General features: G+C 31.6%; 1 non-coding gene across 1 annotated transcript; it reads right to left on the bottom strand.

Moving 5' to 3' along the window:
• Nucleotides 1-10,746: 10,746 nt before the first annotated feature.
• On the bottom strand, nt 10,747-10,864 carry LOC142318605 (U5 spliceosomal RNA). Its single transcript, XR_012754981.1, has one exon. It is a non-coding gene; the product is annotated as a U5 spliceosomal RNA (small nuclear RNA).
• Between the last annotated feature and the right edge of the window lie 8,004 nt (nt 10,865-18,868).

Genomic DNA, 18,868 nt, shown 5'->3' with positions numbered 1-18,868 from the left:
GTGTTCAATTTCAGTAAATCTTTTTTCATTTCTCGAACCTTAAACAGATAAACAAAATGAAAGAAAATGTTAAATCAAATTTGACACGTTCTAGTACATTTTGATTTGTACTGCGGTATTATGCTACAATAATATTTGATTGAATAATCAGCGATAGATTTTGTATAATAAGTCAAAGAAATATTTTTATAACAAAATAGAAATAATATCGATAAAAGCTGGTAAAATAAGTTATGAATATAAATGAAAAGAAAAGGCTAAAATAAAATTATCTTATTATGTTTTACTTTTAGATTTTGTGATCGCGAGTAAACAAATTTCTGTAGATATTTCTCAAACCGCTATTCATTTCTTTTTCCATCCGAGTTTTGGCTCTTGTGGAAGTAACTTGATGAATTCTAGCAAAGTAATGGATTACCAGAATAGTGTTCAGGAGTTCAATTCCATCAGAAGGCAAAACTAATACTGAGGTAGCTAGGTTGAATTCTGTTAAACGTATTTTAGTGTGTTGGTTAAGCCGGAAAATGTATACTGTGTAAAGTAATTTCTATTGTAAGATAAATGTTTCAGGTGGATGTATTTGTATATTTCAGGCTTACGGTTGGGTATCTTAATATAACTCTGTAAAATTCATGGATATTTTTATCAAAAAATATAATGTAATTTACTCCTTAAACAGGTATTCTCAATAAGCAATTATATATATATATATGTGTGTTCGGTCTTACAGGTCAAAAAGCAGTGGTCAAAATTGGATATGGTGTACGGAGTGAATGTATAACCTTCAGGATTGAATGTGACTCATCTTTATTAATAATCACGTTAATCATTGTTTATTATTCTGCTGAATGTCTGTGTAATTTTCAGTAAAATCCTGAGACTCGTGTCACATCCCATACAACCACGGGATTGATAGAGAATCTCTATTGAAACATCCTTCGCCTGTATTAACAATACTGGAATTATTCCCGATCGTAAAGGTTATATGATTTGGGTGTGACGTTAGCAGATAGCTTCAGACTGTTACCTCCAGACGGCAGATGACTTTTAGATAGAAAAAATTGCTATCGGTTTACGATTAAAGGATTCATACTTTAACAAAATTCTAGTAATTTTGTAAAACTAAATAAGTCGTTCGGTGAATTATCGGTATAATTCATGAAAAATTTGTTACTCTATAATTTGGACGGCAGGAGGTACTTCGGAAAGCAAAACGTTATCAATACTTACCTAAATATTAGCAACTTCAGTTTTTAAGGACATAATAGTTTACTTAAATTCATCATTATGGTAATGCAATTTACCATAATTAGTCACAATACTTAATGACTAATCAAAATTAATTAAAGCTACTTAAAGATAAGAACAATCACTAGTCTAAGCGGGGTTTCAGTGCATCGTGAAATTAATTTGTTTCAATTTTTCTTGAAATAAAAATTTCCATTATTTGTCACGGCATTCAGTCACCATGTGTTATAAAAATATAGGTCCGATACGAAAAATTATTCCGACTGTTGTCTTATAAGATCACTTACAGCAAATTAGTTTGCAAAAATCACGGTCTATAAGTTGTAATTTGTAATATATTTCCATTTAGCTATTTATTTAAAGCAATGTGTCCTGACCGATAGACTGACTCATTGTCAAACTATTCAATTGTTTTTATAACTTAGGCGTTTATTAATGAAGAGTTCTGGAAAAATCACAATATAAGGAATAGAAAAGAGAAGGAATTAAAAAATGAATTTTCTAAAACGAGTTATGTTTTCTACAAAACATAAGGTTTATGTTACTCGGCTATTTTTTCTTATAGTCGATCAGTAATTCTAAATTTAAATTCTGTAAAAAACAGTATTGAATATTCCCAAAAAAAACAACTTTGAAGAAACGAAAAATAAATATATTTAGCTTTGGAACAGATTTAGAATACGAGAAAAAATGTGGGCTATAACTGTAAAATTGACATGTAATTTACATAGGAATAACTTAATAGATAATGTAAAAAACATATTAACTACTATAAATTTACTAATCTCCATCTTATCAGGATGAAGCTTTAACTTAAAAAGGTAATCTGAAAAAATCTTTTAAAATCAATTCGGCTTAAACTTACTAAAACTAGCAAAATATTTCTTTGAATAACAGAAAGTTAAGAACAAAAAATGAAAGCGACAAAATCACGCAACGCACATTTTTAATAGAATAAGTTTGTTTTGCATAACTGAAAAAAGAATGCTTACCAATTTATGCGGTCTATCCACTAATATAATGAAAAAAAAATAACTCAGTCCAAAATACGCTACCCAAGACGATGAAATAAATACGTTATTTTCATTTACGAATAAACACGATAAATAACTTTGCATTGATAGCATAATTACAATAATAATATTTTTGTAAAACAAATAAGGACCGTATATGTTGTTAAGTGCTTCGTAACACTTGTGTAAATCGTAGTGTAAAAGTCGAATTTTTTCAATGTATTTTGTAGGCGTATCATTTTTAAACGATTGATTCTTGATGTTTTTTACAAATCGCTTAATTAACCTGTTTAGAAATTTTAACCGATTATAGACTGAAAATATAACGGAAGTAACGAACAGAAAGTTCACGTGCTCTGGAAAAGCTAAGATTAAATCAAGTAGTAACCAAAAAATGTACAAAAAAAATTTATTTAACCCGCCGGTAATTAAATCGATTAGGCGATCTTTAATATTGAAAGGAATTATCGATAGACCGAACGCAAGGAAAACGTATTTATAATAACGTTTTCCTAAATAAAGATGAACGTTTTTATATTCGAAACTCTTTAATAAATTTTTGTCATATATATCAAAGTTGATAAAAATTTTGTGAATATCTTTATAGGCCACAAAAAGGATTATTTGTTTAAGCAATGCTTCGATAAAGGCGAAAATTGCAAAGGGAAAACTCTTAATTCGTATGTTATCGTTTTTGTCCGAAAACTTTTGAAAAAGAAACAAAGCAGAAAAATAAAGAGCGATTATTAATGAATACGTGTAAACAAATTGTTTACTTCTCCAATCGCAAGTAAAATAACCGAATTCAGATGTCGTTTCCTTTAACGGAAGCAGACCGATAAATTTAAATGTTTTAAAAAGAAGTTTAATCGAGTCATAAAATCTCGGAATTTCTTTGTTTTTTGCTCTATTAACTCTACAGTTCTTCATATTATGTTTATTCTTCCTTAGGTGAAAACGATTTAAGTTATTCACTTCCAAAAGGTGTTTATCGTACTGATTACATAGTAATGGGATTTCTCCTGCAATATTGTTGTACAGAGAACAGTAATTTAAAGAATATATTATTCATTATCGTCAAGTCTTTTTTGCTAAATGTCTCCGATATCAATCCTTTATTGGTAAGAAAACGAAATTATAGGTTTCAATATCATTTATTAAATATCTCTAAAAAAAATTGTATTTTTTATAATAAAAACTGATATACCTAACACTTATTCAATTATAAGAATATTTACACGAGTGTGAAACCGATAAATTGCTGAATTGTGTTGAAACATTTATCGGAAATGATTATTCGTTTTAGAGGCCAGCATATAAATAAATGACTGTTATTGTTACCATCTACGATTTCTTCACAAAATTATTGGAATAATAAAATTTGTAAGATTGGAGAGATAATAGCTATTGTGTATCGGGCAAACAATTTAATAAACGTTTCTACATGTCTTGACGTAAATACAATTTTCACTTTTCTTTTCGTTTTTTAGAATAAATAAAAATATATATTGAAAATTCAAAATCGAGGAAAACATGAGAACGCATTAAATCTGTTATTTATTGGGCTAAGTTTTTTTTTGCTCGTTTTACAGAAATTATATTTTCGTGATTTACGGTTAGACAATTTTTTATTTGAATTTATTTTTTTTATTATAGGTAAACATGAAATAAACCAGTGCGATTTGACACGTTTAATAATTTTGGGTGCTGAAAGTAGATGCTCGCTGTACACGGTAGTACAAATTCACGTAAAAAAAATACCTCTAAGCTTTTTCAAGGATAACGACATGTAACAATACCGTTATATTTCTGTAAATTAATTGATGTATCAAAAAAAATCTATTTTGAATAAGAAGGAAGATAAAAAATCAAGGAATTTTAAGACTATTTACGCTTTGTAAAATAATTCCCTAAAGTATCCGTAGGTTAAAGAAATATGTAATTAAACAATGAAATGTTCACATTGTTCTTTTACAACTTTGGTCAACGTACAGAAACCATTAAAATACTTAAAACTCAATGTTGTTAAGGAAGCTGAACCTTTGCATCCTGCTCCATCTGCATAAGAAAAACGAAACATTAAAAATTCCAAATCTGTGTCTTCGTTACGTTGGCAAACAGCAGAAGTCAATAAACATCGTATGTGTCAAAAGCCTCAGTCGTGTTACACACGTCTAGACCCCTCGTAACAAGATATTACATAACATTATATCGATCATTTTTTCATAAATAAATATGTAAATCTGACCCGAGTAATGTAAATGGTTTTTATTCTGATCAGTATAATAATATACTACTTGAATGATAAATATAAATAAAATTTGACGAGTGCAAAATCCATATTAATTATTTAAATACAAAGATCTGAAAACGTAAGTTAAATCCATTAAACATAAAAAATACTACAAAATAATTCAAAATTCAGAATCCATTATTCAAAATTATTTTGAGCGCAAATTAATATTTACGTTTTACATGATGCTGATAAATCAAGATTTTTGTTTTATTTTTCTGTTTGTTTTACAGAGTAATATTTTTTAAATTATTTATATAATAGATTTACTACTACCAACAATCTTTAATCTTCGAGCGCTTTCGGATTATTAATCCATCCTCACGAACAATGATGTGTTGTACATCAAAACTATTTACTTCACATATCATTAATTATACTAAAATGAATTATATAAAAATATAAATATAACGATTGATCCTCAAAAGATAAAATAAAGTTAACGTTATCCGTCATGATTGTATGAAATTCTCAATTGTTATCTATGAGTTAATACCGAGATATATTAATACCAACGGGCCGTGCTTAATTAAATTAATTTAAATAATATTTTTCTATAAAATAGAGTTTTTAGTAGTATTTTAAGTAAATCTATTATAATGGCAAACGAATCACAATATGCCACTTTTTTGTAATCTGAAGTAGAATGTTGAACGCAACAGAACAGCTCAGTTGTCTGATTTGGCAAAGGATAATATTATTTTTTCTTAAATACTTACTGATATTTTTAGTAAAAATTTCACCTTCACAAATATAAACAGAAGAATAAGTTATCGTAATTAATTTTCCAGATATCGATATACATGTTTCATACCAGCCACCAGATAATTATCTGATATCTCGCTTTTGTATCGGTAAAAAATGATACAAATTTGATAGGATTATACGAAATCGTAATAAATATTTAAGAAAGTGAGGTTTGATTTTCCTATAAACGAATTCAATTTCATTATCCCACGAGAATTTACAAACTAATGAAACGTCCTAAAATTTCTTTTTATGGGTAGCGGAAATACTGTAGTTGTCATTGATGGGAATTTTATTCACGCGATCAGCGACTTTTCGTCTCCCCGAGAAGCACAACTTAACGATTTTATTATATTTAATGTTATACTTTTACAATCAGTCGAGAAAATAATTTTTTTTTGAACAGCTATGGTAGAATTTTCAATTGTTTTAAATAATTATATAAAGATGGTAACAGAGTTTTGTCGTGGGTGAAGAGGATTATAAAGATGGCTCAAGATTTTGAGGCTGGTCATTAATAAACAATAAAAAACAACCAGGGGATATAAAAAATTTCCTGAGTTACTCCTTGTTCTAATTTTTAAGTGAGAACCTACATTTTAAACATATATATATAAGGAGTTGAGTCCTTTGAAATACAAGATAAAGGATCCCATTGGTATACAAAATAAATCTAATTAGGCAAAAAGTTTCTATTTATTGCAAGGGTGGTTTATATGTTTTTCTTTTATACTTTCGATTACTCGGTTATCCGATTATTCTCTTATTCCGAAATTCAATATATCTTCGAGACGGTATGACTAATTTTAAAAATTCAAACGGCTTATTTTTACCCGTGTTGAGTGCTAACATTTGTGTAAAAAAGATGTAAGCTGGTTATCCGATTATTCTGTTATCTGTTTTTTTTTAATCTCCGGGATCACTGTTGGGTATTACTTTAGAGGATTAGATGAATAACAATTTTTGTCGCGTGTTAAAATGCCATGCCTGACTGGGATTCGAACCCAGGACCTCTGGATGAAAGGCCGAGACGCTACCACTAGCGCCACGGACCCCTGCTCCAAAATTTATATTAAACACAACTAGGGGCGACCGGTAACCGTCTAGAAGACGTTGCTTCGGTCGAAATTTACTTACATCTCCAGAACGGCACGATCAATTTAAAAAATTCAAACAGGGTATTTGCTAATCAAACAGCAGTATATGGGCTAATGCAAAAATTATGAAATTGAATAAAAAAAAAATAAAATAAAATTATAATATTGAATAATAATAGTAGTTAAAGTACGGGAAAAACAAATAGTTTTACCTTTTAATTACGGTAATATTTCGTAATACGCAGTTACTGTGAGGCACGCAAAAGTGAATCGTGTCATGAAAAAATTTTCGAGACTATAAAAAACACACATTTGGCTGTACCTCATATGGGTTGTGTGGAAAATTAGTGACAATTATAATTAAATTAGTTAAAATTATTTTGTAAAATTTTTACGAATTTTATAACTAAAATTAAAACCATATTTTTTTACACGATTACGATAAATAAATCAGTTTTCAAAAACTGAATTTCCTTTTACGGCCCAAAGAGAGAGCGAAGCGATGCCTGGCTTTGAAACCGGGCTGAGCAGCTACTTAGAGCGATAAATGCGAAGCATTAGTTACGAATATATAAATGGAGCTGTAGCTACAATAAGCTCATCGCGGCGAAATGCTAATATTTCTTTAAAATATTTCAGTAAGATACTTAATAAATATTCTTACAAACATGAGGATACAAATGTGTCGAGGGTTCAAGAGGCGGAGCACTCTGGCTGGACGGTCGGTCGAGCGAAATGAGCCCTGACCGACTAGTGTATATACAGGGTCATTCACGGGAATGTTTTTGAAGTGGGTTGTACTCGGACGTTCGTGGTGGGAGGGGCACGAGGCTGGTGTCCGACGTTTCCTTTATTCATAGCATTTACATTTTAGTCGTTGAGATGGAGCCGTGGACGCTAGACCAACGCCTGTACTCGTATGACAGTTTTGTGCGAAATGACGAATTAACTGCTGTTCAGCGAGATTTCGGCCGTCAGTTTAATATCCATCGTAATGCAAGTATCCCTTCTCGTAACACAATATTGCGATGGGTAAACAACTTTCGAACAAGCGGTTCAATATTGAAGAAAAAACCACCGGGTCCCCGACGAACTGCTAGCACTCCGGAGAAAAACGAACGAGTAAGGGAAGCCATTGTCAGAAGCCCACGTCTCTCTATTCAGAGGTATTCAGTAGCGCTTCAAATGAGCACAAGTACGGTAAGACGAATTCTGCATACAGACCTGCATTTCCATCCTTACAAGATAGCCGTCGTGCAGCAGTTAAACGAACAAGATTTCACGCAGCGATTACAATTTTGTGGACAAATGCTTACCATTTTTGAGAAAAATGAAAATTTGTTATTGTTAATGAGTGACGAAGCCCATTTTTATCTGAATAGCTTCGTCAACAAACAGAATTGCCGGTATCGGGCAGAAAGAAACCCACATCAGCTTCACGAGAGACCACTTCATAGTCCAAAGGTGACTGTCTGGTGTGCAATAGGAAAGGTCGGTATTATTGGACCATATTTTTTTGAAGAAAATGACGCTGCCGTAACTGTAACAGCTGATCGTTACATTGCGATGTTGAATACGTTCTTCATCCCTGAGTTACGAAACCGGGGAATCGATTTTCAAAATGTGTTATTCCAGCAGGATGGAGCTACAGCGCACACAGCGAGGGCAACGATGGCTGTTCTCCGTAACTTGTTTCTGGGACGGATCGTTTCCAGATTCGGCGACATTCCTTGGTCCCCTCGGTCCCCCGACTTGAGTAGTTGTGAATTTTTTCTGGGGGGTTTCTGAAATCGCGTGTGTACGGCACTAAACCGCGTACATTGGAGGACCTAAAGATCGCAATTCGTCATCACGTCACCCAGATTGATGTAGACATGCTGCAAAGAATTGAGGCCAGTTACCGTGAAAGGCTACAACAATTTATTGCCAAAAATGGACATCATTTGCCGGACATAATTTTTCGTTCAAGAGTAAGTAACAAATGCTTTGATTTAACAAGTGTTTCATTACCAATAAAACTTTTTTAAAGTTAATATTGAATTTTTTATGATTATTTTAAAAACATCCGGTTCCCGTGAATGACCCTGTATATTTATATATATGTCTATTAAAAGATTCTTTTCTGCACTAAAATACCAGATATTAAATCAGCATCATTAATTATTACAAAATTAAAAAAAAAATTAGTAACTCGCTAGACACGTCCATTTTCTTCAATAACAGCTGTAATAATCCATTCTTGGAGGGAGTAAAAATATTTGTTTAGTGTATGTTTTAATTTTGTTTTATCAAGCCTCAGTATATGAAGAGGCCACAGATTGATGACTTTATCGAGTTATGTAAGAAACATTTCACTGTAAGTGAATTTGTAACTGTCGATGAAATGCTGGAATCGTTCCGCAGTCGATGCTCTTTCAGGCAGTATATGAGAAACAAGCCCGCCAAGTACGGAATCAAAGTTTATGCAATGGCTTGTGCAAAAACATTTTATAACGCCAATTTAGAGGTATATGTAGGGAAACAACCTGAAGGACCTTTTGCTGTAGATAACTCGGGCAAAGAAGTTGTTCTGAGAATGACTGAACCGGTTTCCGGTTCGGGTAGAAATGCGGCTGTTGACAACTTTTTCACATCCATACTTCTTTGCGAAGAACTTTTGAAAAATCATCGCTTGACACTCATCGGAACAGTAAGGAAAAACAAACGTGAAATACCAATCGCTTTCATCGATACCTAACAATGTCCTGTAGGAAGTTCATGTTTTGCTTTTAAGAAAGACTACACAACGTTTTCATTTAAAGCAAAGAAGATGTAATCCTGCTGTCATCAATGCATAACACCGATGCTGTAGACACAACTGAGAATTCTCGCTGTTATGGAAAGCCAGAAATTAATTTGTTCTACAATGCAAGCAAAGGAGGAGTGGACACAGTGACAAATATAAGGAAAGCTATTCATTCAACTGCCATAGTCTGTAATCGATGGTCGATGAGGCTGTTTTACGCCCTTCTCGATATTGGATGTATGAACGGTTACATCGCCTTGTGCAAAAACTGAATCTGAAAAATGAAACTACGGATGTGTGAGATTCTGAGTATCAGCAAACAAGTAGATCAACAACGTGAACCGCCACCATATGTAGTCACTTCGAGGCGATGCTTCCTTTGCAGCTATAAGAAAAATCGGCCGTCGAAGACAAGGTGTGTTCAGTGCAAACTTTTCATATGCCGAGAGCATTCTGCAGTACAGTTTACCAAGTGTGCTGATTCCAGCGATGAAGATGAAGAAATACCGGTAGACAGTGATTCATGTGTCTAAGTTTTTGTAAGGCTTTGCTTTTGGCCAACCTAGCCACGAATGACAATCAAACAATTAATTGATGGCTGGCTTTATACATGTTTTTAAGTATTTTCCATTTACAATATATTTTATCTGTAGTTTTTCCACAATGATATTTCCATGTGTAAGCAATGTTCTTGAATGTACGCCTTTACGTTTTTTTTTCATATCAAGTATATTTCAACTTTTAGCAAAATTTACAATTACAAATTTTGTAATTCCTGTTAATTATTATTTTTGAATAATTGTTTTAAAACATATATTTTACACTTGTATTTGTAATAAATAAGATTTCTTATAATATTTTCGTGCGTAGTTTTTACATACTTTTATATAAAATATGTTTTTTTCATATAATAATTGTAAACGTAATTTTTCACAATAACTAAATAATATATACATTTTATAATATAAAAAACCTTTTTTTATATTAAAAATATATATATCTGGATTTTTATAAAAGTTTGATTATAAAAATAAACATTTTCTTTACATTTTGTACATTATTGCGTAACCCGGACGAAACCTCCGCTGAGCGAGAGTGGGCGATTCAAATTTTAAGCGACCGATGGAGGGTTAAATTTAGAATTCAAATGCCTGTATGGGAAAAATGAAAAGAATGTATTACTGGCTAATCGATCAATGGAATAAAATTTTCTCTGGACTTATTGACTTCACGTTCAATTATTATTAAATTTTAAGTTCTAAAATTAATTAATCTAAAAAATTATATGATTTATACAAATTAAATATTTGCATAGATAATTCTGCCTTTAATCACATTGATGTCTTGCTTCTGTTTGTGCGCCAACCGCATAAACGAATTTAAACATCATGGCGGGTTAAGGATTTTGGGACGAGCCACTGCGCAACGCTGAGTGTGCGACTCCTTGTTACTTTCATCATGGAGGTTCGGGTCGCAAGCGATTCTATCCTAAAATATAAGGAATAACATAGTTCATTGCAAGAGATAGTTATTTCCTACACAATTTTAATTGAATTATTGGCCCGCCCCGCCGGGGCAGGAACTAACAAAAAATTAAATCAGACTCATCATCTGCCTCTTTCCACGGAAATCTTTAGTAAAAGGCGAAAGATTTATACGAAATTAAAAGCGACCAGAGTATCAAACAATTTTTGTGATACAAACACACCTCATCTGAAGTACAACCACCTCACTTTTGAGATGTTTCAAAATAATGCCCAATAATTAACCGTAAGTATTAGTTAATTGATATTAAGAAAAATAAAAAGTTAAAACAAAAAAAGTTTCAATAGAAAATATAATTATAATTTCTGAGCAGAAAATCATTAAAAAGTTATATTTAAATATAATTATTACTGAATCTATTGTAGTACAGTTCACGTCTATAGGTAGCACGAAAGTATATTTAAGTACAGAATTGTCATCTCTTAAGTGTAGACCGTACTCTACGAATAAATGAAAAAAATCAAAATCATCTTTAATTCAAGATGACCAGTACACAACAGCTTTCACTACACACTACAAATGATACATTAAAATCACAGTAACGTTTTGCAACGTATTCATTTAATAAATGCTTTCTCGAATCAAACGGTTAATAATAATAATAATAAATTAATTGTCAATATACTTTAATAAATTCTTGAAATCCAACTATTGTAAAAATAAGAGTAATGAACCACACAAGAAATAAGTAAAGAAGGCTATCCCATTTCAATAATTCTTCATAAACATTGAATGAGGTTTCAACTACAGTTCTGAAAAAATTTGTACACAAAATAATACAAAGTAAATATCTAAACTTTAAATGAAATTGAGCTTTAATAATTTAATTAGAGGCTAAAATGTTATGATTTCTTTAATCACAATTTACTTTAAGTTCATCTAAAATTAAATAAACTACTAAGCTACCGTTTCTTAATTTTAGATTAGTACTTAAAATTTAATAAGTTCTCATTTATTAAAAGGTCATTAGAGTACATTAAACACTATTGATGTAGTTCACCATTCAATATTTCTATATAACTAATGAAAAAAAACTAGTTTACATGTAATAATTTATATAAGTTCTGAATCGACTAGAGTAAGTACAGCTTTGTCGGTTTATATTTTTGCAGGCAATCCCATCTTTTGTTTGTTACATCTTTGGATCACCGGCCCAGAATGTTTTTAATTAAAACTCAACAGAACTATAGGACAAGATCTAGTATATGGGAGATAGTAATAATAAAATATAACTTGGCCGACCTTCAAATGCTTATTTCCCAGATTGGAAAGCCACCCATAATATTCTACACCACCCTGGTTTAGAAATTATTAAAAGTAAATAATCTCATTTAGCTTATCGTCGATCTCCCTTGTGGAGTGGTAGCATCTTGGTCTTTCATCTGGGAATTCTGGCTTTGAATCCCACTCAAGGATGGCATCTTTCATACTCTTCATACTCCATTTCCATCCCGCGTTCAAGCTTCTTTGTAAGATTCCATGGTGAATTATTTCATCGAGTCAACAAAAATAAATAAATGAAATCGAAAAGAATTTTTTTCAGTCGGAAGTAATATTTAACTTGATTTTTTTATATCTACAATATTACGTTATGGAATGGAGAAGGAAATTTGCAGTACATATGTAGAACTTCTACAGGTTATCATTAACTAGTTAATAATTATAAAGATGCAAGACTAGACTAATTATTAAGACATTTACTGTTATTTGTTTACTATTCCAATGATGAGTTAGTTGTATTGACAAGAGTTTCAGGTGTTGCAATATATTTTTTCACACAAGGTATAGAAAATTTTTCCTGTTATGCAGTGTACTGGATGCCCTTTTAGAAACCATTCACTCTTCATTTTCTCTAATAAGCCTGGTATGGAATGCTTCTTATGGTTAATGATTGTAATGCCATTTTTGGGAGTCATTCATGTCAGATTACCTATATTTATTCTAGTTATGGCTCATACCAGTGGCTCAAATCATTGATTAATATACTACAGAAACACCAGTATACAAACTACAATGGCCAGGAAAAGCTAAATGCACTGTAATGGGCAGAATGTAAAAAACTAGTATATTTTGAAGAAACTAGTATATTTCACTAGATGCGCAGGTGTTATTTTTTTGAAACAATACCTAGTTAGGGATTTAAGTCCGTGTATTTGCATAGCAATTTCAGCTAAAAACTAAGTATTTATGAGATTTGGGTTGTAAACAATTTTGTCATGATTTATTAAAAAATATTTATGAGCAATTATCCAGGTAGGTGTAAATTACCATGAAACTGACATCTAAATATTAAAACATGTAGCTCTTCCTGTTATGACCTTATAAAGGCTCTGAAAGTCTGTAAAAGTTGACCATCAAGTCTACAGCTAGACCATAACACGTTGAACAGAGATGAATTTGAACATAAGGTTGCTGCTATGCAAAATATTTTCCCAATAGCAGTTTTGTAGGATACATTATTTTTATCGACTTTGTGAAGTAAAGTTTAGTATTGCTTTCAATTGCACGGTGGGGTTGAATTGAATTTTCTTTAGTATTGAAATATGAGGAGTAAGAAAATACTATTAACTTAAAAAAAAAATATATATATATATACAGGAGGCCTATGTATAAAATTTGTGGCTCAAAAATCTCCAAAACTGCTACATCAATTTCATTGAAATTTAGATATGCTTTAGTAGTATATCTGAAGTGTGTATTTGAAATTTTGGTGAACGCTCAATTTTAGATAACATAAACATGAAAAGTGTAGTGGTGTATTTTCCCATGCATGCTCTTATGCAGTGAATCACAGTGGTGATAAGAGTTGAAGTATGATGTTTGTCTAACTGTCATGTTTGTCATTTCTAACAGCAAAATATTGAGGACAGAAACAAAAATTCTGTCTTTTTGTGCAGAATCTTGCAAGTTCTTTTAAAATTATTAAAAAAATATCCTGTATTTTTTATGACAGTTATACATATTATAGTTTCTGTCATTTACTGAACAGTCTCAAGGACCTATATGAAAAATTAACTTAAAATCACCTAATTTTTTTCATCAGCTAAATAGAGCCCAAATAAATGTTATTAATTGTATGAGATTAAATTCAAAATACAATGAGCTTAAAATGCTACATGAGTTTTTAAATTGGGTTACATGTATAGTTTTATGAATTTTCTCTTATGAGGTATGGGGTTCCAAAGCTTCCAATTTTGTAATATGTATTAAGATTGTAATTAACTTGTTCACACTTTAATGAATAAGAACAAAACAATTTATATTCTTTCTGTTCATTTTATTATGAACTAAATTTAATCTGCAAATATATTTTTAACTTTGCCTTAAATGGGTGTTGCACGACTTGATGAGAGACCCTTATGATAAGGCACATCCTCAGTAGTTCATCTGATGAACTATCACTGTATGCAGAGATAAAACATGCATGCATTTGTAAGCCTAAAAATAAGTTTGGCTGTAAGCAAAAACCAATGTTTCCTTTAAACTTCATTAAATATTCCATAATAAATTAAAATTAAAATAAACAAAAATTAACTTATTTAAATTACCATCTATATATTCCAATCTATATAATAAAACAAGGTGTGAGCATTTAATAACGTAATATTTATACTAGATTATGAGAATAAGTGTTAGTCATTAACAATTTTGCTACCAAGTTAAATTAATAACTGACTGGAATCTGTAAGACTGATATCTCAGATTTGTAGATTAAGCCATGTAATAGAAGATAAATTTTCCTCATGAATGAAATGTTTTTTAAGAAACAATATTTAAATTTTAGAATTATGGAGAAATACTAGGCTCAATTAGTAAATAATGTTTTACAATTCAGGACCTGGTCTCACTACAATATCAGTTGTTGTATAAAAAATGTTGTTCATTCTTTTAAATTATCTACTGGTTAATAAAAATATATTAAATCAAAATTTACTTAACTTTAAAGGAAATATTTGCAGATAATTATGTTTCAATTTTTTTTTAAACTAATAAAATGTTATTTACAAGCTACTAATAAAACATAAAGTTTCACATTTTATTTATATGTGAATAAATACGCTACTTGTGAGTCTACACACAAACGAAAGCATTAGAAAAATTGTTCAAAACAATTCTGATACTCAACCTTTGAAATTGTTTGCAGTACCATGGTCGTAGCTCTCTGGATATCTGAAATCGTGTCGAAATGATGAAATACTCAAAATACTGAAAACACCATGTTTCATCACCTGTTACGGTGCAAGACATGAAGTCTGGGTCCCTAGCGGCTGTTCTTTTCATGTCTCTCCATTGTTCCACTCTGCTGTCTTATTGATCATCAGTGAGTAAGTGGGACACAAAGCGACAACAGATCTTCTTTTGGCCCAAATTTTCAGTTAGAATGTGATGTACAATTGTTTTTGGACTTCCAGTGATCTCCTCAATTAACCTGGTAGATGCACAACAATGATTTCAAAGAATTTCAATCACTTTTTGAACATTTTCTTGTGCTCGAACTGTCGATGATGCTCCTGAATGTGGATCATCTACAATGTTCTCTCTACCATTATGAAACCTTGCACACCACTTAAAAACGCTTTTATGACTCATTGCTTCACTACCATAAACATTTTGTATCATTTTAAAAGTGTCTGTTGCACTTTTACCCAATTAAAAACAAAAATTCATCTTTGCACAATTCATGTTTATGTTCTTTCAGAACATAAAGTTTTGGTTATTACAAGCAGTCTATGCTGCCAGCACTATTAAATTTAAAACGGAATACCTCGCTAGTTAATTCGTGCATCCACTCACAAATCACATTAGTAGTTAATGCGAATATAAAATCAGTCACCTTTCCTGTGGGGCAGTCTCTGTATGTTCTGTTGCCAACCACAAAATCACAACCAACAGAATTAACATTTTTACAGGTGTTCGTAAAAATATAGCATCTGGATTCACACTATTTATAATATTATAATTTTTTCGCATAACATAACTGGACTTGTGTTCTTTTTGTATGATACTGATGAAGACTAAAGCAGTAATTTACGAGAGAAGGCCACTAAGGGGGTAATAACATTCAGCAACATTAAGAACTGGAGATAATTGTACATTTAGAGCTAAGAAAAGGCAATGAGCTCTGATGCGTAGCGGAGCAGTAGATCTTGGCTGTTCCTGATATTAAGATGCAGATTAAAAAACACTGAATCAAAGGTTGGATGATTGGGTTGCGCTTTAATGCAAGCTACGTAGAGCAGATCACTTGGTTTGATCTATACCAAAGAAATGGCTCACCACTTTCCACTAATAGACTTACTATTGGATCAGAGCTCTGTAGAAACGCAACATGCATACTCAATCAGCTTCCCAGTTAGTATTAGGTAGAAATTTCAGCATGTCTAGCATTTTTAGAGATTTTACTTTCAGCTCTTTAAAATATTTAACCAAATTTAATCATTAGTCAAACCACAATCCCAGAAATGTTACTTGCAGGCATGGGTCATCTGGTTCACCTTGTTAAAACATTTGAGGGTCAACATGTTCCCTCAAGTGGAAAAAGCAGTTGCATTCTTCTTTCTCTGAGAAAAAGATGAATTCAACCCAGTTACACCATGATTCTATACAGGTTATTGTAATTTGGAGCAGCCTCTCAATAGTAGCTAAAGTTCTACAAACAACATAAATTACAAAATCATCTAAAAATAATGAACACATAATGGATTTTCCCACAGTTAGTTATACTACTATTTATGGCTTTGGCAAATAAGGATTCTCTGTGGTATTGAGCTTTCTAGTATGAAACTTTGGATATTATCATTCCAACTTGAAAGGACCAACTCTTAAGGAAACCCGCGATAAATGCAAGGAGATTCCCTTTTCTTCCCCATTCATGCAGTGTATTAGGATTTCTCTCTTCCAAGCTATATCATATGACTTTTGTGTATCAATAAATACAGTAAACAGTTGTTGTTAAAGTAGGAAGGCATTTTGTATAACAGATTCCAGAGCAACTACAAGATCAATAGATATCTATCTATCTTGGTGGAAACCACGTTGTTCGGGGGCAATTAGGGAGTTTTTCTCAAGGTACTACACTAGATGACAGTTTGACGGTTTACCAACTTGCACAGGGTACTGGTCAAGAAGAGAGGACAATAACTTAAGGATCATGATTTATCTTTACCAAGTTTTAGTATGGGAATCACCAATGGTTCTGACCAAGAATCCTGAAAAACCTGGTCAGAAAATTTTTATTGTAAATAGACAAACGATGTTGTAGTGCAGTATCCAGGGATAACATATTGAGCCTGATGTTATCACTTCCAGCGATTCTATTCAAAGCATATCTTAACTCATCAAAAGAAAAGGGAATGTTCAATTCATCTTAGTCTCCAGTAACAATGGAATACTTTACACCTGCAACTTATACCTAATAAACTCAGGATGATATGACAACGTAAGAGAAAGTGACATGAACTTATTTCTAATATGTTAGTCACATCAATTGGCATGGTGACACGAATGCCACTGTTTTATAGTCCAATTGGCTGGGCAGATTGTACTGTCTACGTATAGCCTGAACTTTTTTCTGTACTATTGGTGATGGTGTTTTCCAAGAAATTGTATCTGTATAATTCAGCCACTACTCCTTTTGGCACGCCAAAACACACAGTGGTATACAGCTCTCGCATTCCAGAAGGTGTAAACCATTTTTGTGATTGACCTTCGATTGAAATTATATAAATTATGATGATCCCTTAATGCACTCTTAGTCTTTGTCCCACCAAGAAAAGATCCATGTTCTGTTTCATTTGATCAACCATCGTGCCTCAAGAAGAACATGATGATAAGCTCCACAAATTAGTGATCGGCATGGAAATCACCAATTATTAGGCAGACAAAAAAATCTGTGAAAACAGATTATCTTCACTGATATCACAATTTCATCGAAGGTATAAGTTGCAGATTTTCATTTTAAACGGACCAATATCTTCACTGAGACTGCTGGAATGTTTGTCGCTAGTGGAATCTACATGGCTAATTTGAATGAATTCCTTCAGGTAAAAAGACATATCGTCACATCCTCTGCCCTTAATGTGATCCATTCTGGGGGCGAAGGTGAATCTCGCGCAGACACTATTAAAGGATCTTCCTTTAGTAGGATTTCAATATCCCCACAAATAAAACGGAGAATGCAAACAACCACTGAATATTTGTACCCATAGAAAATACATTTTTGAAATATATAAAGTTCTGTGGGGAGATTAATCAAAACCATCTGATTTTTTCTTTTTTGTATTTATAATTTTTAGGAAGTGCTTTAATGACTTAATTTCAGTGCCTGAAAAAGCAAATTAAGTCATTTTACCAGAAACCGTATACAGAGCAGAATATTTGCAATATTTAAAAAAAATTATGAGTAAATGCAAATTTTCATGTAACATATTGTTTATTACATAAAAAAGATATATTTCAGTACATAGAATAGACCACTTCAATTTCATTTAATGGTGTGTATTCTTTAGTTTTCATGTTCTAACTGCAAAAGTATCACCGTGTAATTTACAATATCATTCAGTACCTGTAAATCAATGAAATATTACAACAAACAATTACACTAAAATAATAATACTAAAATTTATTTCTAACAAATTATGCAAATACTCCTAGGAATGATTATATCTAGTACTGATATGGGAACATGAGACCAATATAGTATCTATCCAAATATCTACTGTACTGATGCAATAATTTTAACTGCAACAGTTTTCAAGATAAAAACTAAGAGATATAAAAATCTTTATATTCATGCATATATGAAAGTTGTGTAAAAATCAATACTGTTCACTTTACTTCAAAGTGAAATTATTTAAAAATATCTCTGATTTACCAACATACCCTTTGTTAAACTTCTTCAAGGATTCTGGATGGGAGAACTGAAGGTTGGGTCTTTTGAATTTGTTTGCTTTTATAAAGTTTGATTTAAAATATCATTCTTCTTTACAGTGTTTTCAAAATGTATGAATCAACAGTGTTGTTATTCCAATAAGAATTTAAATTTCATTCGTCATTGTGTCACATAATTTTGAGAGTCTAGATTAGTTACAAGATTTTCATGTTATATTTTATAGTTGCATACGTGAAACCTTTTTCATTA

Source organism: Lycorma delicatula, chromosome 1 (genome assembly GCF_047948215.1).
Source record: "Lycorma delicatula isolate Av1 chromosome 1, ASM4794821v1, whole genome shotgun sequence".
Taxonomy (NCBI): domain Eukaryota; kingdom Metazoa; phylum Arthropoda; class Insecta; order Hemiptera; family Fulgoridae; genus Lycorma; species Lycorma delicatula.
The sequence above is the reverse complement of the archived record's forward strand: the minus strand, read 5'-3'. Positions and strand labels throughout refer to the sequence as shown.